The sequence below is a fragment of the Callithrix jacchus genome, chromosome 16 (genome assembly GCF_049354715.1).
Source record: "Callithrix jacchus isolate 240 chromosome 16, calJac240_pri, whole genome shotgun sequence".
Taxonomy (NCBI): Eukaryota; Metazoa; Chordata; class Mammalia; order Primates; family Cebidae; genus Callithrix; species Callithrix jacchus.
In genome coordinates this window covers 28,179,418-28,207,135 of record NC_133517.1, presented here as the reverse complement: position 1 = coordinate 28,207,135, position 27,718 = coordinate 28,179,418, and the positions used below count along the sequence as shown (strand labels likewise).

General features: G+C 38.5%; 1 protein-coding gene and 1 pseudogene across 2 annotated transcripts in view; one reads left to right on the top strand and one right to left on the bottom strand.

Annotated features, from left to right (window-relative positions):
* KCNB2 (potassium voltage-gated channel subfamily B member 2) overlaps window positions 1-27,718 on the bottom strand; it is a 403,291-nt gene that overhangs the window by 319,304 nt on the left and 56,269 nt on the right. The gene's annotated exons all lie outside the window — the stretch shown is intronic.
* LOC118148545 (HAUS augmin-like complex subunit 1 pseudogene) lies at window positions 29-848 on the top strand (annotated as a pseudogene).

The window sequence follows — 27,718 nt, the reverse complement described above, 5'->3', positions numbered from 1 at the left end:
TCCATGTGAAGTGGCAGGAGTGGCAGCTATGGAGCCCCAGGAGGAGAAAGAGGTGCAGGTTGCTGTGTGATTTAAAAAAAATGGAGATCATCCCATTCCACAGTATGAGGTGAACCTGTGAACCAGAGATTTTACAGCACCTTTTAGAATGCAACAAGGTCCAGGACAGGGATGTCTACCTGGTAATACATGACTTGAAACAAAAAACAAGTGAATATAAATCAGAAGCCAGGCCTCTTCAATACCTTCTCATGGAGAGTGTGACTTTTTCCCCTGCCAATCTCTCCAGCACTGGTTCCAGATATCTGTATGCTTTGGTTGACAGCACATGGCCCTTGAAACAAAACTTACCTCACTAGCTAGGTTTATCCCTAAAGTGAGTAATTCGACACTTGATCTTTTTCAAATGAAATCCCAAACTGAAGAAATCAACATTGAATGGGAGAATCTTGAAAAAAAACCTAACCACAACTTTAGTATTAGAAAAGTATCTATAAGAGGATCTCAAGAAAGTAGAGTTGCAATTGTCTTTGGACAGGGCCAAAGTTGACAGTCATCTTCAGAGCAGAGATCTTCTAAAAGTGAAGTCAGAGGAGTTCAGATTTGGAATTAAAGCTGCAGAGGAGCAACTTTCAGCCACAGGCATGGATGCTTCTCTGTTTCATCAGTCCCTAGTAGCAGTATCAGAGTTAAAACGACAGACCATACCTTTGAAGAAAAAAATGGAGTTCTATTTAGATTTAATGCTGAATCCATCTTTTGCTCAAGTGAAAATCGAAGAAGCAAAGAGTGAATTAGGTAACACTGAAGGTAAACTTACAAAGAAATCAGACACCATAGAACTGTGACCAGAGTCACATAAACATCATTTTCCTCAAAAAAGTAAATTAAATAGACTTTACAGACTGATTTTTTCCTCTTGGAATTGCTTAATAATGTAATTTCTGTGTTTTTAGAAGAGATGATAATGTCATAATTGATCAAATCATGGTTTCTTATTATGTATAGCAGTTTTTGTGTCCAAATATACCATTTTCATATTAAAAGGCCTTTTCTCTGAAAAAAATGAGTAATTAAAATTCCTTCACTAGTGTTCTATCTCAATATCAACTGCAAAATAATAAAAATTTATGTTTATTAAAATCTTGTAGTTTTATCAACTACTTGGATATATGACAACACAGCAACACTGTATTTTTAAACTAATAGTGTGAATTAATGGGCAAGAAAAAGAAGGAGAGTTTCTCTGATTCTAAGGGTACAATAACTCAAAAAGCAATTTGGGGGCACTATTTGGTTTTAATCTTGAACCTCCTTCTCTGTTTTTTGTTCCTATAGAAACCTGAATTATTTGGTACATTAGTTCTTTGGGATTTCTTTTTTTTTTAAATACACATGTGCAGCTTGCAAGGATTATGAGCTAATGTCAGTCTACATTGCCATCTCAGCGGGTATTTTTAGTTTCCCCACCGTACAGATGCAAGAGAAACAGCAGTGTGTGTAGGTACCAAGGTGAGTGGGAGGCTGTGCAGCACCAGCAACCACATAATGAAAGACTCCAGATGTCACTGCCGAAGCTCCATGCTGTGAGCCCTGAAGTCATTCCACCACAGTTGTATCCCTTGCTAAAGAGTTTCAGACGCTGCTTGGATAATATTATGGTGTGTGTTTTCTAAAATAGGCTGTAGACAGCACTTGCCAAAATTTGCTCTATTTTTAATTGGTTGTTTATTTATTCGGGGACGGGGGAGGGTGCGGAATTCAGTGTCTGGGAAACCGCTAGATGGAGAGTTCACAGTGAGGGGAAGGCAGCGACCTGAATGACTAAGACAAACAGGGTCAATTCCAAGTAGCAGTGAAATAGTGACTGAATAATTAAGAGCCTATTGTAAAAATGTCCACTAATCAAGAGAGCTGTAGTCTACTGTCAATTTTTTGCATTTTTGTGATACTAGCCTATACTGACAAAATGCATGGGTTTCTGCTCCATGTTGAATAGGCGAGGACCTTCAGGGCATGGAAGTTGATCCTGCCATTCAAAGATGAGAGTTCTTGAAGTCTCTCTGGAGTAGGATGGAGGAGGCAGTACAATCTGATTTGGGCACCAAAGCCCTGCCTTTCTAAAACAATGTTCTCTTGCCTCCATCCCAAATCCTGTCACTGTCTACCTTCTTCTTCTCTCTGCAACATACATCACTGACTACCTTTGTTTTGGAATTGGAAATAAGAGTGTTTTCTTCCAAAATACTGCTCAGACACTGGGCAGGAATCTTCATGTTGGAAAGATGGGAGGATTAGAGCAAAATTATTACACAGGTTGCAAGCAGAAAGTGACATAAGGATACCTCCTAGCTAAGAAAAGTGGAGGGAAGAGAGGGAAAGGAAAGAGCACACACCATTTCCCCCGACCTTGGCCTCATAGATGCGCCTGTGACCTTTAATTATTCAGTCACTATTTCACTGCTACTTGGAAGTGGCCTGCATAAATCACAATTGAGCAGACACCTGGCTCAAGGTGTGAAGCCACACAGTGTTAAGAGAGAGAGGAATTGTAGAAGCCACTTAGTTAAGGAATGTGTAAGAGCTGTGAGATCCATTTAAGCCTCTCTATTCTTCCTCCATCAGATTTCAGTAACTGGCAAAGTACAGAACACAGAGCCCTGGGAAAACTGTGTCTATTATGTTAACTCTTCCTCTTAATATATATGGTAAACATTTATTAATTTTCTCGCTGTGCTCCAGTTATAGCTTCAGGTCCTAGAAAGAGCAATAATCTAGATAGGCGAAAGTCTTTGCTCTGATAACCTTTGCATTCTATGGAACCGGAAGACAGTAAACAAATGCATACACAGATAAGAAAACATCAGACAATGCTACATAAAACAAAGTGATTGAAAATTCAGGCAGTGCTTTGAAAATGAAGCCCAAAAATGTGATAGAGTTGAAAGGGTTTCCTTTTTATGAGGTAGTTTGATGAACCCTTAGAACCACATTTAATATATGAACTGAGACCTGAATGAAAAAAGAAAAAAGCCTAAGAGCTAGAGAATTTTACACAGGCTGAGATGTGTCTGACTTCGGTGATTTAAAAATTTCATAAACATTGGAATAAAAAATGCCTGGTAAAACTGACTCTTACCACTCATGAGGTTGTTAGATGTGGCATTGCTTTGTTGTGAGGTTCCACTCCCCATAAGCATGCCACTTGCACAATCAAAATCCATATTGATTTTAAAATTACAGCTATAGTTCCACTGCAGATCTAATTTTATAGCTATTCTAAGTGGAAGCTTGACTGGGCAAGAAATAGAAGCTGACAACTCAACTCGGAAAGGTCCTCCACTTAATTTCAACAAAATGTGCAAATTCAAAAGGAATCCTTTGACTTAAAACCTAAGAGAGAAAGGGTGACATAATTGAGAACCTTAAAATGCCTGAATCTCTTCATGTACCACAGAAAAGCTTTTTCCCCTTGTCAATAGGTAGCCTTAGGTTTCATTAATTGGGTACAGTTAAATATTGAGATAATCCTGTACAGGGCATCCAGCATTTCAAAAACAATAAATTATTTTCTGCTCAACTTAAACTTATCTTTTTGTTCACTAACTTAAGAAACTTAGCAAAGCAAATTATAATACCTTCAGCCCTGAGCTTAAAGACTACTGAGAATAAATCTGTTGACCTTATCTGACTTTCTTCCTTCTTCTATTCATTTCATTCACTCACCTTAAAAAAACTGTGCCTCATTTGGGCAAAGAAAAGCCAAGTTATAGGTTTATAAAATCTTTTTTAAAACTTTTTTCCCTATTCAACTTTTTATAAGCTTTCCAAATTTTAGAGTACAGTTTCCAGCCTGTAATATACAATTTTCCATGTTATTATTTCTTAGTTATCCCCCAAAACACACCCATTCCCAGTAGTCTGGCCTCTTATGAGGAAGAACGGCATTTTTAAAAATGTGGCCCAAAGGAATCAACCAGCTTTCACCAATCACCCATATGTTTCTTTAAAATGTGGACTCCAGAGAACGATCCAAGATGGCCGATCGATAACAGCTCGGGATTGCAGCTCTCAGTCAAAGCACAGAGAACTAGAGGACGTCACACTTTCAGACAAATTCTGGTCGTTCACAGAGCAGAAGATCCCCAGTGGAGGACCCACATGGGCCGCCAGATGACACTTGTGGCCAGCGCAGCGGCTTCGCTGGCACCTCGGCGTGGCAGCTCTCAGAGCAGAGTAAACAGGGCTGGCTCCCCTTCTGACCGAGGCTTGGAGGACCCACACGGGCCACCAGCGTGACTCCTGAGACCGGCGCAGCGGCTGTGATGGCACCTCAGCGCGGCAGCTCTCGACACAGAGTAAACGAGACTGGTTCCCCTTCTGACCGAGGTTTGGAGCCCCGGGAAGGCAGAGTCGCCCATTACAGACACAAGAAGGAAGCCAGACAGGAGAATCCTGGGCAGAAAAGCACCATCAGTCTTAATGCCGCTGTTCTGGCCCTGGGAACTAACAACTTGGACGTCCAATCAAAAGACCTAATCTGAAAGTTGGTAATTTCAAAGACGACAGGAGGATAAATTTACAATGATGGGAAGAAACCAGCGTAAAAAGGCTGAGAATACTCAAAATCAGAACGCCTCTCCCTCTAAAGATGATCACAGTTCCACATCAACAATGGAACAAGGCTTGAAGGAGAACGAGCGCATCCCAATGACAGAATCACTCTTCAGGGAATGGATAATAAGAAACTTCTGTGAGTTAAAAGAACATGTTGTAGCCCAACGTAAAGACACTAGGAACTCTGAAAAAAGGTTTGATGAAATCCTATTGAGAATAGACAACTTAGAGAGGAATATAAGTGAATTAATGGAACTGAAGAATACAATACAGGAACTCCAAGAAGTATGCACAGGTTTAAACACTTGAATTGTTCAAGCAGAAGAAAGGATAACAGAGGTCAAAGTCCAACTTAATGAAAGAAAACAAGAAGACAAGATTAGAGATAAAAGGATAAAAAGGAATGAGCAAAGTCTCCAAGAAATGTGGGACTATGTGAAAAGACCAAATTCACGTTTGATAGGTGTACCTGAATGCGACGGAGAGAATGAATCCAAGCTGGAAAACACCCTTCAGGATATTATTCAGGAAAATTTTCCTGAACTAGCAAAGCAGGTCAATGTTCAACCCCAGGTAATACAGAGAACACCACAAAGATATTCCTCAAGAAGAGCAACCCCAAGGCACATAATTGTTAGATTCACCAGGGTTGAAACGAAGGGGAAAATACTAAGGGCAGCCAGAGAGAAAGGTCAGGTTACCCACAAAGGCAAGCCTATCAGACTTACAGCAGATCTCTCAGCAGAAACACTACAAGCCAGAAGAGAGTGGGGGCCAATATTCAACATCCTCAAAGAACAGAACCTTCAGCCCAGAATTTCATATCCAGCCAAACTAAGCTTCACAACTGAAAAAAAAATAAAATCTTTTATGAACAAGCAAGTACTCAGAGATTTTATTACCACCAGGCCTGCTTTACAAGAGCTTCTGAAAGAGGCATCACACACAGAAAGAAACAACCAGTATTAGCCTTACTAAAAATACACCAAAAAGTAAACAGCACCAACATAAAGAAGAATTTTCATCAACGAATGGATCAAACAGCCAGTTAACATCAAATGGCAGTAACCCTAAATTTAAATCGACTAAATCCCCCAATCAAAAGACACAGCCAAAACCCAATGGCATGTTACATCCAGACCTGTTTCACATGCAAGGATACACAAAGATTCAAAACAAAGGAATGGAGAAAGATTTACCAACCAAATGGAGAGCAAAAATAAATAAATAAATAAATAAAAAGCAGGAGTTGCAATTCTCGTAGTGGATAAAATAGATTTTAAAGCAACAAAGTTATAGTGGTAAAAGGATCAATGCAACAACAAGAGCTAACGATCCTAACACCCAGATACATAGAGACTTAGATTCAATGAGACAGAAAATTAATAAGGATATCAAGGACTTGAACTCAGATCTGGAACAAGTAAACTTAATAAATATTTATAGAGCTCTCCACTTCAAATACATAAAATATACATTCTTGTCAATACCATATCACACCTTCTCATAGGTTTAAATGAAACATTGATTGGCCATTATTAATACCCATTTTTTTTCAGAATAAAGCAATATTTCCGTTCACCCTCCCCCTCTCTCTTCCTCTTTCTTTCTCTCCTTTACTCATTTTTTTTTCTTTCCTTCTCTCAAAAAAGGAAATCAACTTGTAAACCTCTAGATCCAGGTCAGCAATGTCTCTCTCATTGCTTGAATTCCTTCCTTCCCTTCCCTCCTTCCCTCCCTCCCTCCCCCCCTTCCTCCCTTCCTTCCTTCATCCCTTCCTTCCTCCCTCCCTTCCTCCTCCCCTCCCTTCCTGCCTTCCTCCCTTCCTCAAAACAAAACAAACAAAAAAAAAATGTGGACTCCAGTCTCCATCATGGGCCAAATAAACTAGAAACTTAGGGGTGAAGCCCTGAAATCTGTATTTTAAACCAGTACCCTAGGGAAATCTTGCACAACTGAGAAGGCAAACTACAGAGGATTAAAGCGAGTTTTTGCTTCATCCTGGGCCTTGTATGCCCCTCAGTGTGTGATTTCAGAGCCATGCAGCAGTCGGTTTAAGCAGAACCACAGGTTACCAAGTGCTTTCACATACAACATCTTATTTCATTCCGATAACTATCCTGTGAGAGGCAGACAGGTCTGTGATTTTCATTTTGCAGATAAGGGAATTGAGATTCAGAGAAAACAAATGATGTATCCACTGTATGTAATTAGTAAAAGGTGGACTTGGGGCTAGTTTCAGGTCTAAGTGTGATATAGCCGGCCTAGAGTTAGAACCTGTACAATGCCATTTTTATAAAGAACTAAACTGTTTCCATTCTCCTCACAATGACTGCTAACCTTGGCTTTTGTAAACTGCTAGATCATTTGCAGGATGCAAATTGAGGTAAAGCTGCATACCTTCTCTTATCTGTAAATGCCAGAATTACTGGCCTCTGTTTACCAGAGTAAGCACCCCCAGATAATTCCATCCTGGCGCCAAATAATTAAAAATCTATGGATCCCACCCCTACCCAAACGATGTGTAAATGAATGTTAATCTCAGCATCTGTGAACCCCTTAAATAACAATCAGAGTGTCAAATAGTCCCCTGGCCCTCGAAATGTCCGGAACCCCCTCACCCTCCTCTCCACCTAGAAGGTGATTTGAATCCACTGGCCCTCGGAATGTCTGAAGCCCCTCACCCTCGTCTTAGCCTGGGAGGTGATTGACAGCTTTCATTCCCATCTCCACCCCCACTCCCAAGGTGGTTTTGTGGGTATAAAAAGGTCTTGTCCTTTGGGAGGCCGAGGCGGGTGAATCACGAGGTCAAGAGATCGAGACCATCCTGGTCAACATGGTGAAACCCTGTCTCTACTAAAAATACAAAAAATTAGCTGGGCACGGTGGTGCGTGCCTGTAATCCCAGCTACTCAGGAGGCTGAGGCAGGAGAATTGCCTGAACCCAGGAGGCGGAGGTTGCAGTGAGCCGAGATCCCGCCATTGCACTCCAGCCTGCGTAACAAGAGCGAAACTTCGTCTCAAAAAAAAAAGGTCTTGTCTCTCTTCTTTCGGGGCTACGGGTTGGAGAGACATGAGTCCTCCGTGGTCGCCGGCAATAAACCCTGCAAGTTGGCATACTTTTGTTCTGGTGTTGACTTTCTGTGCTCAGTTCGATATAACATAAGGAGCACCATGCTACTATTTTCTGGACTGGCCTTCTTTTCCTATCTACTGCAAATGTGGAGTCCAAGGGCCTGCTCAGGCAGTGGGTGTTACGTAGGGAGGTTTGGTCTCTTCTTGTGATGTGGACTGATGCTGCTTCCTTAGCCATTTCTATCACCTGCTCATAGGGTCCTGCCTGCCAGGGACAATACACGGCCTCTGCTTCTTTGATATTTTTGATCCCTCAAAAGTATTTCAGCATTTAGCCACCTAGCTCCCATGAGCCACTGTGGTTATATGTAAGTTATCATATATCTGAGTCTCCAAGGAAACCGTATCTCCTCTGAACATTTCTGTCAGGATGGAGTAGGGACAGAAAGTTATTTATGAAATGAAATAAGATGTTTTCAGAAAGGACAGAACCAACAGAAGAGAGATAAAGACTTTGAGTACCTAGTCACAAGATGACAGATTTAAAGCATCCTGAAGCAATTCTCATCAGAAAAGTCCTATAAGAGCAGGCGCCCTTATAAACACCTACTCTTCAGCATAGAGAAAAAGTTGTGTCCATTAACTACAACAGCCAGAGACTGGCATCTATGCTGTGCCCAATCCCCCATTTCACTGTGTGATCTCACTTCACTGTAAGAACATACACTCAGGTGAGGAAGATTCCTTTAACAGCACAGGAACTTGAGTTTCCAATTTAAGAACCTTGTCTACATTCACAGTGTTATTAGAGTAGAGCTAGGATTTAAACCCAAGTCCTCTCTGATTCCACACCCAGCATCATGCATTGACCCTCTGGGATGACAACAAATCCTTCAATGGTAGAAGCTAATATAAAGACATCTTAGTTCTCTTTCTGTATCTATAAAATACATACATTTAAAATTAAAAGGTGTTTCCTTGCTGTTTGGCATTTAATCAATATCTAATAAAATGATTTTTACCCAATAAATGGCACTGGGAGAAGAGGTTGTGATGTTATCAGAAACAAGAGATGCTTACTGCAGATTGTACATTACGCTCTTTTTCAGGAGCAAAACTAATTTACATCAATGTGTGACTAGCTACGTTTCCCTATCCTTCCTAGCAGAAAGACAGGCAGCATTTCTACAGGAGAATCCACTGCTACCTGACTAAATTTAGATCGTCCACATTTATGCTTTGAGTTGGTGTCATTATCTCAGCAGCAGTGTGGGAGTTAAAACCCATAATCTCTGAGTATTGAGAACGGGTAAGATACCATCTGAATAACTGCAACAGCTCAAGAAATTCACTCTTCCACGTTACTTCATTCTGGTGATGAATTTTAAATGTGGACCATTCTGAATTTATAGCAGAAGAAAAGAACTCTGCTAATTGAATGCTCAGTGTGCCAACGACAGCAACTAACAAGTGCACTGTTTAACCACATCAAGGGTTTATAATGAGACTACACTGGAGGCGTGAATATGGTTATCAGGTACTCCTGAGTGGCTAGGACAGGCCAATGTGGATTGCAATTCATTTCTCGTAGCACGGCTTAGACTGAAGGATGATGTATCAGCAACTGAACACACTCCACAGATGGTCAGATCTTAATACATAGCAAAACATTGATTCGATGGAAGAGGGATTTTATTTTTATGTTTTGTTTCTTCCAAGTCAAATACTGCTGAAACCTGAAACTAATTAGAAATATTTGTCTAGGCGCCTATAACAAATTTCATAGTCTTGTCAGTGACTCAATGTATATTGGATAACAGTGTGAAAGATATTTAAAACATTATTTTTTGAGGAATATAAATTCACAGTTATCATAGACATAGTAGCAGGTTCCCTAAGGACTTGCAGAGACCAGATGTAATAGCCTGTTTTGTTGGTTTTGCTTGTTTGTAGGTTTTTTTCCTGCTATGATTGAATTCATCTGGAAGCTAATTGCCTGTTTGAAATCCACTGTTTTCACTTTTATTTTCAGCTTATCTTTCTAACTTCAGATTCACACTTTCTGGCCATAGCATGGAAAACACAATAATGATACAGTGGGACAGAAACAGAGAGCCCATATATAACCATGGAGTAGCTCTTGAGCCATTGTTATCTAGTTTTCTTTTATTCCACAACATTAATTTGTGAGATTGTGTGTACGTGTGCGCACATGGGACCTGTGTAAATAAAATAATGCTAACTTGACAGAAATGTTATTTCCACAGGAGAGCATATCAATACTGTCATATTTAAATTTCCAAAAATGTTAAAACACAGAAAATCTAAATCTGATATCTACTGAAAAGAACATTCCTGCTGATTTTCTCATGCTGCACTTTATATTAAAACAATAATTCTTAGCAAGTTAAAACTTGAAAAAACTCAGGAGTTCTAAAGACTAAAATCATACTTGCCTCAGGAAAAATCAATTATTTCATCCAGTAGCATTCAGATGTCCATTTAACCTCCACAAACCCAAGGCAGCTGTTTCTGTTCATCTTGTTCTAGACTTTGACCCTGATGTCTCAGTTCCTGACACTGTCTGCTTCGCTGTGTCAAACTTTACTATGAAGACCTGAATTAGAACCAGATTTTCAGGCAAGTGTTTCTACCTCCCATAGCATCTTCCATGATGTCATTTGCTTAAAAGAGATGGAAAACTTAAAGAAGTAAAAAAGCAGGGCAAAATGTCATCAGTATGCATGACTAAGAACTTGAACGATAGCTGATTCTAGAAATTCACCAGTATCTCTTCCATTAAATTTGATTTCATTTCCTTGTGTTTTCAAAGATTATGTTGCTTATGTTTACATTTACCAAAGTTGAGTACCTGTATAACAAATCTCTGGTCACTTGTAGACAGGTTAAATGTCACTCTTCACCAAGAACCCTGCATTGTTCAATCCTTTGATTTTGGAACAATAAATCATTTTTATTTGTTAGTGAATTAAGTTGGAATGGGACAATAGTCAGGCTTATGATATTAATGCATACTATCGCTGGAACCTAAGAAAAGTCACAGAATATATTGATGATAAGTTTTAAGTAAAATATTACAATGATTGCATGGGATGTACTACTTGAGAGTACCTGAAGTTTGTATGGAGTTTTTAAGGTTTATATGCGCTATTTCACTTGAACTCAATAGTAAGTGAGCTGGCATTATTTTTTCCACTTTAAATAATAGTTTTTATTTAGTGATTTTTTGACATGTTTCAGGCAAAAATATTAATTAATGAATTAATAGTTATTTAGTGCTTGACACAAATCCTATTGTTCCCATTTGAAAATCAAGGAAGTGAGAATCCAGAAAAAAAATGAATTTCTCAAGGTTGGGCAGAAAGTAGACTACCCAGGATTTTAAGCCAAATTGGAGTGAGCTAATGCCTGATATTTTCTATTCTCATGTATCACCAATACAAGGCAAAACGTTGCAATTGGTAGAACAATACACTTGAAAGGTACTTTGAAACTGAAGATATCCCTTTCACAGTCCATTGTAAAGAGCTCTATGTGCCATGCAGTAAACAGCAAAGCCAGTTGCTACACATATCCTCTCTGCCTTTCTGTTCCCAAACAGATCGTGGGCAGTCTCCATGGCAAGGGAGTCTTTTTCATCAGAGAAACTATAGATCATCGAAAGTCCATGTTGCAGGATATAAACGTCATAGGTAACTGAAATAACAATGGAGATGTTGGCAGATTCAGATACCAAACTTCAGTGTGCTAGGGTCACAAAAACCCAAGAGTTGCAAGCTTGAAAGCAGTGAGTCAACTCTGTTCCCAGAGGAGCATCTGAAAATAGGGTGACCCCATCTACATTTAAGAGACTTGTTTAGATAATTGTTATTACAAAAGACTTTTTCTGAAAGGTATTGGCAAAATTAATACAGGTATCTATCTTGTAATACCAATCAACTTTAAAAATGATATTTTAACATCATCCATATGCATAATTGTCAGGAATCTGTAAGAAAATACTGATAACCTTCTGAGGATTAAAATATGGTCTCAGATTGAAAATGGATAGCACATAGGTTTTTTTCTCCTTTTCTTTAGTGCTCCCTACTTGCCCTGCAGTCCAGGATTCATAAATTTAAAGCAATCTCAACATACATGTCTTGATTCATTGACTGAGCCAATTTTCATCAGGTCAGTGATAAAGGCAATGTTTTGAAGGTGTTCCCTCCACCCAAGGGCAGACTGAAAGGTCATTACTGGTTGGAGACAAAATAATTTTTTTGACAAATCTGATCTCACTGGATTTGACCTGAGGTCTTTCTGTTACCCTTTCAGTGAGATCAGTGAGACAAAATGCCTGTATTGCCCATATATATATATGTGTGTGTGTGTGTGTACATATATAGTTTTTTTGTTTGTTTGTTTTTTGAGACGGGGTCTTGCTCTGTCACTCAGGCTGGGGTGCAGTGGCACGATCTCGGCTCACTGCAACCTCTGCCTCCCAGGTTCAAGCAATTCTCCTGCCTCAGCTTCCTGAGCAGTTGGCACTACAGCTGCATGCCACCATGCCCCCGCTATTTTTTTTGTATTTTAGTAGAGATGGGGTTTCATCACATTCCCCAGGCTGGTCACGAACTCCTGAACTCAGGCAATCTGCCTGCCTCAGCCTCCCAAAGTACCGGGATTACAGGTGTGAGCCACCGTGCCCGGCCTATATGTTTTTAATTACCAAAACCTTGTATGTTATGTAAACCACTTGCCTTCTGAATTTACTCATTTTAATAGTTGATTTGTCTTTGTTTTTCTTTAGAGTAATTCAGTTTTTAATTTAATGATGTCTTAATTCCTTACCCACATTTTAAAATGAGACTAATAATAAACCTTACATCATAGAGTCAGTTGTGAGGAATAATACATTACTATATTTTTAAAGAATTTAGGACAGATCTTTGGATATAGAAAATGCTATCTATTTTTTTGGTTGATTATAAGTGTTATTTTTACTGTACACATAAGAGATCATATCCTTCTCCTTTTGTTAGGCATAGTTTGTCTTGGAAATTTCAGGAAGAGGCAAATAAATTGCATACATAGGCCTTAAAAATACTATTTGGTAAACATAAATAAAAAATATGAAGTAAATCTTCATATTATCATAATTCAATTGCTTAAAGTCTAGATTCTTTTTTAAACTTTTTCTTAACTTAGTTTAGCGTTCCATTTTTATTCATATCAGTTGGAGGAAGAAATATCACTGATTTAAGCAGGAACACTCGAATATTAAACCTTTGATGCTGAGGGGATTATATTTCAGTACAACATCTACTTTTCAAGAGATGTGATTTGGAGAGCTTTAAGAGTCATTATCTTTTCTCTTCCCTCCAACAACTCCCTGCTCTAATCCTTTTCTATTCATTGATTTGAAGATTTTGTTTTCCTGTTATCTTAACCCTGTGGTCAGAAAAGTCACCAAATTCTTTTGAAATATTATTAAGTGATTGCACTTTAGTAGGGACAACAAAAAGCTATTTTAGGTTTTCAGGATCTTTTATATAAGAAGAAAGAAGACAGCCAGACCCACAACTTGTACAACTCCAGGGAGAGCCGTGAAAATATTCCATGTGGAACAGCAGCCCTGGATGCTAGATTTCAATGGGATGATGCTCTGGGTCTGCGCAGTGTGGTAGCACTGAAAATGTCTAGATGATAATGCTTTAGTCGACTGGGAACGTTAATAAAAAATGATTTACGTAAGTGTGCACAGAAACGTAGTGCTCCATAGTCTAAAATATTTTACAAACGTTCCAAGAATAACAGATAAAATTATACTAAGTTAATCATAATTGACATTATTATATACAATATTAAATATTTCTTCCTTGGTGTTTTTGCCTGATACCAGATTCTGTAGTAAATTCCAAATCCGATATTATCTATGTCTACTCTAGGTTATGTACAAGCACAAATAAAAGGGCAACAGAAAATACTAGTAATATTTATTGTGGAAAATCTCTTGTCTCTAATGAAAATGATAAACTCTAATGCAGTTATGTATTATGCTAATTTTTTGATTCAGAAAAAATATGTCTTTTCTTCTTACATGGTTAAATGTAATTCACTTCATAAAGGAACTTCTTGAGAAAGACGTTTTGACTGAAATTTTATCAATCAAATAAACCTTTAAATGTTCCAAGAGAGTTTATTTTTCAGCATTACTCTCAAATCACTGTTGAAGGCAAATACATGCACTTGTGAGAGTGTGTTAAGGACATACTTGAACTAAGAAACATGGACCAAAGTTCTAGCTTTGAATATTTCATTAACTGCTATATGATGTCTAACGAATTCTCCTCAATGCTCTGGGTCTCAGATCTTTAAAATGAAAGAGGTGTTAGACCATAACCTCTCATATTTCTTCTCATTCTAATCCTCTATGAAACAATCCTACTCTCCACTACATCACTCGTAACTAAAATTATACCTCCATCATAGAAAATTACTTGTTATACATAATTGCATTAAATTATTAAGTTATCAAGTGAAATCACTTCTTTGAATATCTTAACTCCTCCTTGTAACCATCCTTTTATGATCTTCAGATGGTTGACATCAATATGATAACTGGTGTAGCCGAAATTTCACAAGTTGGGCCAAGTTGTGAAGCTAAATACTCTTAACTACTAGTTTTGATTTAATTCGTCTGCCCAGTGGTGGCCTACGTGTGGCTGCATTGATGTCTCATCCATTCCTTTCTGAGATACTCTTATCTCTCATCTGGAGAGACACCACTGTGATTTCTATTCTTTATCAGTTTCCTTTGATGGCCCTCTCCCCCTTCCGGCCGCCTCACTGTTGGTGATACCCCAAGGCTAGCTCCCTTCCTTTATGTCTAGTCACTAGCTTCCAGGAGCACACTCACAGGCATCTCTAACTTATGACATCTACTTCCTCATCTCCAGTTCCACAGCTCTCACCCAAGGCATCAGCACCTCTCATGTACCTATTTCAGTAGCCTCCCAACATGTTCTCTGCTTCCCCTCTTACAACCCTAGACTCCACTTTCCACATAGAAGCTGTAGTAATTAAAAAAAAATAGAAATCAGATAGCAACATACCTCTGTTTTAACTTCTCAATTGCCTGCCCACAGCAGTCAGAACAAGTCCCGCCTCCTCTCCCTGGCCAGTTCCCCAGCCTCTACCTGCCTCCCTGTCCACCCTCACCTCCCCATCCCAGCCAATCCACTTCCACCAGGAATGCCCACGCCCATCTGCCACATCTGCCATAGATATACACAAGGCAGGCTCCTTCTCCATGGGACTTTTTTCAACCTCAAGATCTGCAGGAACTACCTGGAAGTCTCTATTATATCACTCTACTTTGAAATCCCCAAAGAGCTCATCAATATCTGAAAAAATTTCAGATCACTACCTCTTGCCCCATGAGAATATAAGTTCCATTAGGCAGGATCTTATCTTCTCGGTTCCCACTCAAACACTGGCTCTTTGACCAGTGCCTGATGCATAGCAGATGCTCAATAAATGTTTAATAATGATGAGTGAGTGAATTTTTGCATTTTAATTTACTAATTCAGTTAAATAAGTCACTTTTATTTCATAATTATAATTTCAATTTTGTAAGTAAATATGTGCTGTTTAAAATGTGTTGGAAAGATAAATTAACTTTTATTTTTAGTGTTTATATTGTTATTTAAACTTGCTTTAGTCCTAAATCAAGTGCATATGGATCTCTCTTTTATAACAAACAAAATTTTTTTTCTAAAACCAATAATTCAATATGGAAATGATAAAACCTTAGAGACTAGAGAAGGGGAATTGTCTATAGCTACACTTGAGGATTGAAAAACATTGTCTAAATAGATCATAAAATATAAATCAAAAAATGATATTTCCTTGCTTATTGTATTACTGTTAGGCACAGAGACACTTACATGTTTTATCCTCATTATTCTTCTTACATTTCAATATATTTGCATTTGCCAGGACACGCCAGCCTGGAAATGCAATAGTAAAGAATGAGTCACTCTAACAGTAACACAATTACATTCTCTAGCTCAGTCTCCAATAAACACATTGCTAAATTTCCATCCCTCCATCTCTCTCCCCCAAATTACTGCATTTGAAACAAGGGGTCCTTGGAGTGCCTTGGAGAAGGATAGTACTTTCTACTTTAGGAAATCCACTTTCCTTCCTTCTGCTTCTCATGTGCCTCTCCACTGGTCCCATCCCTGTTCCCCAAACTCCATCTCTCTCCCCACATCAGTACTGCTGTCCCTCTGGTTGCCTGTGATATGTGTCATTCTCTTTAGCATTACCACTGCCCATGCTGCCCAAACACTGTGTTGGAAGTAACTCAAAAGGGAACCCAGGAGACATCAGCACGTTTTTAAGGCAGGTACCCAGGTCTTCACCTTTCCTCTCTATATCAACACACAATACAGTCCACTGCTCTATAACTCATTTTGCCCTGGTCTCTTCTCTAACCAAATCTGTACTCTTGGCCATAAGATCCTGATTTCATTCTTCAATACCGGTCCCTCAGGCCTGCTCTTCCAGGTGCTGAATCTCAGTTTCTCTCTAGCCTCTAGTCGTAGGTTGGCACTTGTTGCCCAGCAATGATGTCTTGGAATCTGGAACCTGATTCTCATCTCAGATACAGCTTTATTGTCCCTCAGCAAGGAACACTTCATCTTTTGGTGCTCACAAGTCACAGCAGGTAAGTGGTGAACATCTATTTGTTCGGGTCTCTTTCTCCATGGAAACTAGTCCTGGTGGACTATTAATGATCTCTCCTCCTTGGCTTATCAGACCTTCATGCAAATCACATGCTGGCCCAAATGACCAATGAACTGTCTCTGGAGGGACCCATACCACAGGGGATGTGGAGCTGAGGCTCTCTCTCTCATGCCTCCAGGCTGAAAAACTAATGGCCCATTTGTTTCTGATGGTGAAATAATTACTAATTCATATGACAAATGTTAATAACAATAAAATCATAAATTACCATTATTCTGCCATGCAGAGATAATAATTAACGCTTAGATGCATTTTCCTATTTTTAAAAATAGTGTTATACAATAGTATAATATTCCATCTATAATTCCTTATTTTCTTTTACTTGGATTATGAGTATATACATATATCATTAAGTATTCCTCAAAGTATACAGAATTCCATGGATTTGCCACTACTATCTAGTCACTCTTCTAAAATTGTTTCTAGTTTTTCCCTATTATAATAATTTTGTGAGAAGTGTTTACACCTAATACTGTGAACTTCTTATCATTTCTTAGGACGAATTCCTAGAAATAAAACTATTGGGTCAAATAATATAAACATACTGCTAAATTGTTTTCTAGAAAATGATGCCAATTTAACTTATTCTAGGGAGATAAATGTATTCTATATACTCACCAGCTTTGAGTCCTGTTTTTCAAAATCTTTGCAATCTTTGCCACTGTACAACTGAAAAAATAGGCTGTTTCAATTTACTTTTCTTCAATTAATTTGTCCATTTTCTTCCCCCCTTTGTCTTTATTTTTCAGTTGCTACATTAGTATTTCTCCTTTTGAAGATATTAAGGATGTGACATTTTTGCAGCTTCTATCACAAAGTTAGCTTAAATGTATAATTTTTATATTCCTATAAACATAAATTCTATTTAATTACCATCTTGTCTATATTTATGCTCACCTGCCACCATTAGAAACTTTATTGAATCACTATCTTGACAAAGTTGAAATTGGAAGAAAGATTCATTTGGAATATTTCTTTCCAATGAAATTTGTCTGGGACCAAATTATTTTGTGTGTAACTTCAAAGGTTGAAGCACTTTTTACAGCACTAAAAGTACTTAAATACAGCGCTCTGTTTATCTGTAACATCTGACTGTTGAAAGACTTTCCTTTCCTTGCTAATGACTTGGAAAGCTGTCTTAATAAGACCACTTGGTTCTCATGAAATCCTATTCTCTTTTCCTCCTATGAAAATCCTTTAAAGCCATGCAGTTAAAAATCTTCACATCTCAGACGGTAGTAACAACACAAATAGGCCCAAAGAACAAAATCAAAAGCTGCCAACACTACAAACCCCTAGTGTGGAGCCCCCAACGTAGCCCAGACATAACCAGCTGCCGAGGAGCAAGCCGGCCTGCGTGGAACCATTGTTAACGCCATGTCCCAGCTGTGCTGTGTCAGGCTTGGTAATGAGCACAGCAGTGGTGCGATGGGGCGTTGCATTTCTTCCTGACATTTCCCCCAAGTGACTTTTTACAGCCTACTTCTCTTAATTAACTTCATCTCCTGGCCTGGTGCTGCAATACTTTCTTATTGCATATTTGAGTGGCACACACCATGGTGAACCATGCTTAGGTTGATTGGCTGTCTAAAAGTGACAGCACAACAGGAACGAAATAAAATATTCTAAGCAAGACTGCCCGATAAAGTTGTGAGAACAAGAGAAAACTAACTTGGCATCAAGATGCAGTCATAAAAAGCTTGTCAAGAACGTTAAAATCATTTTCTTCTCCTTCACAAAACACAGGAGAGGGTAAGACTGCTGGATAGTTCATTAAATAATGAAAGATACATTTTTTAAAAGTCATGTGCTTCTACTCAGCATTCTAATCCAAGATAGGGATGACCTTTGGAGTCTAAGTGAAAGGACGCAGAATTTAAAACCACAAAAACACTTTGCAGAAAAACATAGAATGAACTGCCAAAAATGTTAATTTAAATGGGTACAAAACAATTAATTTATAATACGATTAAAAACATCTTTTTGAACAACTAGTATGTTCACGGCACTTTATTGGGTGATTCTGGGGAAGAGTATACATATCTCGTTATTTGAGTACCTACTATGTGTCAGATACATGTTAATTTTAATTTCCACAAGAATACTGCAAATTTGACATTATTTGTTCATTTTATAGATAAGGCAACTGAGGCTCAAATTTAAGTAACTTGTTCAAAATCACACAATGGCTCTTAAATGCCACATCCCGAACTTGATCTCAGAGTTTTTGTTTTTCTGAGCACTGACTCTTTCTTCTATGTCATAATGCTTCTCAAAAAAGTATATAAAACAAATAGGACATGATCTCTACCTTAGAGGATGATGCATACACATAAGCATTAGTAATAGATTATAGATGGAGCATTCGTTGTGTGAAGGTTGGGTTCTAAGTAGTTACTACATCTTAACTCTTTTCATATATATAAAACTCTATGAAGTAAGTTGATTGTTATAACCATTTTCTGACACACAGACAGGATGAATAACTTGTTCCAAGTCATACAGCTCATTTATTAATTTCCTAGGGCTGCCATAACAACGTACCACAAACTAGGTGGCTTAAAACAGCAACACATATTATCTCACAGTTCTGGAGGCGCTAAGTCCAAAATCAGGGTGCCAGCAGGGCCAAGCCTTCTCTGAAAGCTTTGGGGGAAAATCAACACCATATCTTTCTCCAATATTCTGGTACTGCCATAATTCTTGGTATTCCTTGGCTTGTGGGTGCATCATGCCAATTTCTACCTCCAAAGTGGTATGGCATTCTCCCGGTGTCTCTTTACATTGTACAGAGTTATCTCTGCATCTTTTCTTCTTATAAGGATACCAGCAAGTTTGGAGTAAGAGCGGGCCACTCTACTCCAGAATGACCTCATCTAATCTAACGACATCTGCAACAGGCCTGTTTCCAAATACGATCATATTTTGAGGTTTTGAAAAGATGAGGACACTAAATGAACACAGTACAGCTTGTGAGTTGTGAAATGAAGATTAACTCTGGGACAATCTGGCTCAGAGCCTGTGCTCTTGACCACTCTGCTCTGTATCTCTGATACCCAAGAAATGAGTATTAGCAAAGAGTGATCTGCTCCTGTATTGATAGTATAAGCAGAATGTTATGAAGGTGCAAGGCACGTGAGTATGAATGGAACTTTGAAGGATGAATAGGCCACATTAGTAGATATGGGGAGAAGGGATAACATTCAAGAAGGAGAGAGCTGCTAAGTATATGGTCATGCAAAGGCATGTTGCATTTGGGAAACAGTATAGCCAGAGTGCAAGGGAACATGACAGCAAAGGGGTTGCGGGAGAGTTGGAAAGGGAATGGTGGGTGTCATGGTCAAAACGAAGGCGGGAACCAAATAATGGAAGGCCCTGTGTGCCAGGATAAGGCTATTGGACTTTGCTTTATAAATCAACAGGAGCCACTGATGAGAAGTGAAACAATCCCACGTGTGCTTTAGTATAATGATTTTGGCAGTAGTGGAGAGGATGCAGTAGCAGTAGACAAAAATACCAGTTAGAAGGCTATGTAAGAAATGTCCAGAGGTTAAATTTGAGAGTGACAACTCAAGATGATAAGTAAGGAATGAATGAAGTATACATTAGGTTTGTAGGAGATATGGCTTCATTAAGCCAAATAAAAAGTGGGCATACTAACTTTTTATTTTTTCAGTGCTTAACCTCAAAGGAAACTAAGTTGACTATTCATTTGTGACAGATTAAACATGACCATGAATTCTCTGCCATGGAGAACCATCCTACTGAAGAGATCATATAGAAAGACTTGGAGACGATGTGGAAAGGGAGAGGATCCCACATAAGCCCAGCCTTCCAGAGGCTCTCATGAAGATGTCGGGCTCATGAACAAAGATCAGCCAGCTGTCAGCCGAATTCAACCAGCTGACCTCAGTGAAAGGTGAAGTGAAAAACTGCCAAGCGATATCCTGCCTGAATTCCCAACTCATAAAATTGTGAGTCATAGTAAAATGGCTGTATTTTGGCTTCAGCAATAGCCATTTTATTACATAAAAAATAGTGTATATCTTTAATGCAAAAAAAAATGACTGGAGTCTGCCTATGTAATAAGGTAGTATGATTCATTTAATCTCTCATACAGAAATTGTATAAAGTGAAATAAGCAAATATTGATAAGAATGATAGAAACTAAAATAATGCAAAATGCACAGTCCTCCTTTGACTGAAATTTAGCAGGGCAGAAAAAATTCTAGCCATGATTCAGTAGTATCTGTGGCAAAATTCTACTTATTGATTTCATCATGCAACCCTGAAAAAAAGGAGGAGTAAAGACACACTTGAGGCCACCTCCCCAAATTTAGCCTGGAACAATCACAACAGACCACTCAGTGACTGATTCTGATGTTCTGAGAATTAAATGCTCTCTTAATAGATTTTGAAAATGGCTGGAGCTGCTCAATATCAGTTATTAGTATCAAGAATCAAGTTTCTAAGCTAAACAGAATACTTCTCATTTCAGGAAAGATAACAGAGTTTTCCCAGGACTTCTTTCCCTTCACTGCCCTCCCCGCTCCCAACCTGGGCACACAGTGAACAGAAATAGAACTTGTCTAGAGAAGCATAAGACTTCAACTACTTGATTGCTGACAAACTTGAGTTGCAATTCTAAAGACCTAAGCAAGTTAAAATGTATGTGTCAATTTGTGCAGGCCTGTGGAGCTTCAGTTCATGACTCCATGTCCTCATTAGTTGGCTGCCAACATCACTTAGGCTTGTTGAAATACTGCTCGGGTGATATTCTCAAAGGATTGTTTTTGTGATAGACTGTCCTACACTGAACTAGCATTTCAAGCCACTCAGGTCAAGAAACCACACGAGTACCTATTTCAAGAATTTAGATTTACCTTTCCAGTAACATAGTGACAACTCAACTTGCCTGAATATTTGCCCCTAAACAGAACACTTCTGTTCACTTCAAAGTGGAGGTTCAGTCATCAATCAAGTTGTAATGAGTCCCACCAACCAGCAATCAATGCAAGATTTAAACTTCAACTCCACACGAAGAGGGTTAAAGATTAGTTTTTCATGTATATTTTACCACTAAAAAGAAACCAATAACATTTGTAACCAGAACTTCCAGTATTACTGCCAGATGAAAGGTCTGTGCCTCCAGTTTTGCCTCCTTTTGTAAACTTAGATGGTTCATGATTCTCCCCTTTTCTAAATGATGAGGCACAATGGTAATAGATGAAAGTCTAAGAACAGTATTTTCCATACTCTCCAATGGAATGTACATTAGCAACTTAATTACTGAAGTTTTATCTTTGAAATCATTTAGTGAAAAATGCTTATTAATGATAATCCCCTGCTAGCAAATAAAAGGCCAGTGTAATAAACACAAATGGTGAAAGTCAAGTACCTCAACTCCTACTGAGAGTTAAAACTAGGGTTAATTAAGAGAACAATAAATGAAATGCTCTTAATTTGCCTCAAATATATAAAACATATAAAAAATAATCAAAAAGTTTGTTTGATATCCTTTCTTTGTAGGTAGCAATATACTCTTAAAACCAAAATATAGAACTGGTTGTGACTAGAACTTACCATTTTTATTTATTTATTTTTTTACCTTCATTTTAAGTTCAGAGGCACATGTGCAGGTTTGTTATATAGGCAAACTCGTGTCATGGGGGTTTACTGTACAGATTATTTCATCACCCAGGTATTAAGGCTAGTACCCATTAGTTATTTTTTATGATCCTCTCCCTCCTCCCACCCTCCACCCCCCAGTAGGCCCCAGTGTCTGTTGTTCCCTTCTATGTGTTCATGTGTTCTCATAATTTAGCTTCCACTTTTAAGTGAGAACATGTGATATTTGATTTTCTGTTTCTGTGTTAGTTTGCTAAGGATAATGGCCTCCAGCTCATCCACATTCCTGCAAATGACATGATCTTGTTCCTTTTTATGGCTTTATGGTATTCCATGGCATATACACACTAGATTTTCTTTATCTAGTTTACCATTGATGGGCATTTAGGTTGATTCCATGTCTTTGCTATCATGAATAGTGCTGCCATGAACATATGTGTGCATGTGTCTTTATGATAGAATGATTTATATTTCTTAGGGTGTATATCCCAGTAATGGGATTGCTGGGTCAAATGGTATTTCTGTTCTTAGGTCTTTGAGGAATCACTACACTGTTTTCCATAATGGTTGAACTAACTTATACTCCCACCAACAGTGTATAAGCATTCCTTTTTCTCTGCAACCTCACCAGTACCTGTTTCATTTCTTTTTTAGCATTTTTGGGTTGGGACCTCCAGGCTGGATAAATTCTAGAACCCTGAATCCAGGACAACTTAATATTCCCATATGGAACTGGAACAACCAATCTTAACTGTATCATTAGGGATAAACTCTACTCATCTACCCAATAAAATTAATCCTTCTTCTAACAATGATTTGATGGATAAAATGTTCTACCTCTCTGCTAATTTCAACTTTCAAGAAGTTGGGATAGACTGAAAGCAAGACTGTAAAATCAATTTCTATAACTGCAGAGCATATGGCATTTCCAGTGAGTAGCCATATCTATATGTTTTAAAAATGTTCATGAAACTTTCTTATGGTTCCTGATAACACACAGATGCTTCATCTGAAAACAACAAAAACAATGATACAAAACCAAAAGCTGTAGACTCCAGACTTCCAAGTTCCTTTATGCAGTGGGTTGATCCTGTCACTTATAAAAAGGAAAAGATGGGTGGGGCATGGTAGTTCACACCTGTAATCCCAGCACTTTGGGAGGCTGAGGTGGGAATCAAGAGGTCAGAAGATTGAGACCATTCTGGCCAACATAGTGAAACCCTGTCTTACTAGTATCTCCACTAAAATACAAAAAATTAGCCAGGCGTGGTGGTACGCTCCTCAGACACACAGGAGGCTGAGGCAAGGGAATGGCTTGAACCCAGGAGGTGGAGGTTGCAGTGAGCCAAGGTTGTACCACTGTACTCCAGCCTGGTGATGGAGGGAGACTCCATCTCCAAAAAAAAAAAAAAAAAAAAGGAAAGCATGCTGGTTTCAGGCAATAGAAATGGAAACCAGTTGACTGTTTCCCAATGCTCCTGCAACATTGGAGCCAGTAGCAGAGGCAATAACATCAGCAGAAAATAAACCAGTAGAAAATCCTTAGGAGGTAAACCACATGCTAATGTAGGCATCACATTTGGCATCATATATATATTTGAAAAATACCAAAAACAGCCAAAGTTCATAACAACAATGATAGAAAATTATTTTTTAGCCCAGCACAGAAAATAAGATATAATACTTCATGTTGTTTTAATGTAGCTGTATCCTGAATCACTTCCTTACCTTTAAAGAGTGTATAGAACACTACATAAAATATCACTGAGAATCCTCTTTGAAGTTAGGTAAAATATAAGTTAAAAATAGAATGCAATTTCTCGAAAATTCTGAAGTTGTTAGTAAGGATTTTGAGGCGGCCTTATATAACCATGATGAGCATGCCTTCATTGTTTCATATGTTTGAAGTGCTTCAAAGCATTATATACATACTATCTCATTTAAACATCACAGCATCCCAGTAAGATGCTAAAATCATCATTTATCATATGTGGAGACAAAAGCCAGAGAGGGTAAGCAACTTCTTATGCCTGTGGAAAAATAGGCAAAGAGCAATTCAATGACTTCCTGGATAAGGTGAGAAAGGTAGTACTCAGTAGAGCCAGGATTTGAATCTTGCATTCCACTGCCAGAGGCTGCTCTTTGCTGCTATGATATATTACATAGTTTCTCAACATCAGAGTACCTTACTACAAAGGAAATCTGAGGTCAAACTCTAGGTAAGCCATTTCAGCTTGGTAACACTTAAGAAATCATTTATTCACCTTCCTTTCAGCTTCTCAACTACAAATTGGGTATAATAATGCCTTCTTCATAGGGTTGCTGTAAAGGTGACATGAGCACCTAGACATTGCTTAGGACATAACAGAGGCTGACAAATTATCCTAATTTTTCCTTGTTCAGTTGCTTTGTATCTATTTTTAGTTAATTCCTTTAAAATATGTGCAATATCCACTCGTATACACACTGTGCTAAATATTAGATTTGGTGGTGAACCTGGCAGACATATTGCTCATTCTTAAGACTTGGAGTCGGCTGGGCACAGTGGCTCAAGCCTGTAATCCCAGCACTTTGGGAGGCCAAGGCGGGTGGATCACGAGGTCAAGAGATCGAGACCATCCTGGTCAACATGGTGAAACCCCGTCTCTACTAAAAATGCAAAAGATTAGCTGGGCATGGTGGTGCGTACCTGTAATCCCAGCTACTCAGGAGGCTGAGGCAGGAGAATTGCCTGAACCCAGTAGGTGGAGATTGCAGTGAGCTGAGATTGCGCCATTGCACTCCACCCTGGGTAACAAGAGCAAAACTCCGTCTCAGAATAAAAAAAAAAACCAAAAAACAAAAAACAACAACTTGGAGTCAAGAAGCTTTTTCTGGAAAAGTCCAGATAGGTTTTGGTTTCGTGTGACATACAGTGTCTGTCTCAAGTAGTTAACTCTGCCATTGTACCATAAATAAAGTCATAGAAACAAACTTGGTTATGTTCCACTAAAACTTTATTTTCAGAAATAAGTGGGAGCTAGATTTGGTCCATGAGCTATTGCTCAGCAACCCTGCTTAAGACCATTAAACAAACAATTGCAATACAATGTAGCATGGGCCAGATACAGGAATACAGGGTGTCATGGGAACACATGACTGGACCACCTTACTCCATGAAGGCTTCTCAGAGCTAGTGACGTATAAGGTGAGAATTCAAGTATATGTAGAATTAGCAAGGACTTCAGAAATTAGAAATCAGAAAGACCTAGAGGCAAGAGACACATGATACCCTTCAGGGCCACATGAGAGAGTTTGAGGGCTGAAACAGAGTGGGAAATGATAATGGGCAGGAAGAAGCTTGAGGATGGGGAGGACCACAGGAAGGGATCTGTTAGGGAGTTAGGAGTTCATGCTAATGGCAAGATGTTGATTGTTCCCCAGTGTGTGACAGGATCCCACTACATGGCTGATCTGCAAAATAGCAACACCCTCAGGGGTTTTCAATCTGTGAAGAATCCTCTTACCCTAAATAGTCTCAGGTTGCTGAACTTTTCGTTCTCGGACCAGTTCTTGTTTTCTGTGTCCTCTCGTGGCCAGGTTCTGTTAACCATCACTTTTGACTCGTGTGAGTACACTAAGAAAGTTTTTCCTAATCTAATTTGGTGTTTTGAATCTGCTATAATATTTAAAACTACTTATTCAAATGCTTTAAAATGGTTTATTATGCTTTTTTAAAAAGAGAGTAAGTAAATTGGCCAAGGAAACTCTTTTATAAGTAACATGCAGGGCAGGGATGAGGGACATCTGTACTCTTACTATATGTGTTTACTGAGTTGGATCTGCTGAGTCAATGATTCTCGGGTATGGAAAAGTGCTGCTGTGTGATGAGCATAGAGCTTGCTGAAATTTTTATAGCTTTTCCACTGACACGTTCATCTAGAAATGTTGGTCATTACCAAAAGAAAAGCCAAGTCTACAGTTACCAAGATAAAGTACTCTGCTTCCTTGTTTCTGAAATGTCAACTGCCCAACCTCCTCCCCACACCTTCCCAACCAAATCTTCAAGACTAGTCATCACAAGCTACAGCAGTTTAACAATTCTTCTGCCTGACTACATATTTGACTTGGAAAATATATTCTTAGTGATATAAGTATCACCGTACCAGGGAAGGGGGTGGGCCATTCGACTAACGCTCAGTGGCAGGGACTCAGGATGGAGGAGCAGTGCAAATTGCTTTGCTTCTTGTGGTAGAGGTAAATTTTTAACTTTTTGGAAGTTGAAAACATCTTAACGTCTCAATAATAAGGAACTTGTTTTATCTTCTTATTGCCATTTCAATTCCTTTGAAGGCTAACATATATATCAATGGAGCTGAGTCATCTGCAATATCAAGATGAGGTATATAACTGAATGATCATTTCCTCAGGTAGGCTTTAAATTCCTTGAGATGGAGGCTAGTTTCACTCATCTTTCTACCCTTACAGTGTCTAGCACAATATCTGTTCAATTAATTACTGTGTGTAGAGTTCAGTGAAACAATCCTCACAGAAATCTAGTGAAAAGTTTGTACTAATTGACATTCTACACAGAAATTTTCTTTTTCTTTCCATCTGAAAAAAAGAAGTTCTAATGTTCTTCCTGTGAGCCCAATGAACAGAGCAGTCTGGCAGACTCAGGTTCGTTCAATATTTAAGTCATTAACCATAACCCAGCAGATTGCATCATCCGAAATGACACAAAAAATGGCCTTAACAATTGATCACCACAAAATCAATTCAGCCATGGCAGCAGATTATGGCTCTAGATCAAGAAGGGGTTACTGGAAATTTACCCAGCACCTGAAGTGGTCCTTAATCCCTGTGGTCCTATATCTAACACAGCCTCCTAAAGGATCATAAAATGAGAAACAGATCAGAGCCCAACCTGGATCTGACATCAGTTCTAAACTCTTTCCCTAGAGTTGCCCAGGAATTAAAGCAGAAATAAGAAAGAAAAGTAGATATGCTAGTTTTCTCAATACTTACCTCAGTAATGACACATTCTATAAAAACCTGTCTTTTCTTGCATTGAATTGCCACTTTTCTCTTTAGTCGCTAAAGATGCCAGAGCCAGTTTCTTTTGCCTTTTCCATAACCCAAGAGATGATCCAACACATCATAATGTGTCTACAACTCCCAAAACAAAAATCAGTGTACCTTAAGGACTTGAAGACTTTAATAAAACTCTTTGAGTAAGTCTTTTACAGTTTTTTGGTACTTTAAAGTACTTCTCTCCACACATATATTTAGGGCTCAGTGTATCTTTCTAAAATGTAAATATTACACAAACTTTAAAGGATGTCAACAAACAACCATGAATACTAAATATAGTTACTTGTTTTCTAACTTAAATTACAACCACTGACTATCAAGCATGCCAAATACTCAATGTAATCAAAGCTAACTTCCTTTTATATGTTGTCTGTTCTTCTGACAACTTTATAAAAGAAGCCTAAAATAAGTCTACAAATTTCAAAGTAGCTCAAATTCAAAAAGCCTTTTATTTGTTTTTATTCCTTCAGATTCTCTCATAAATGCTTACACCAGACCAACTTGCATT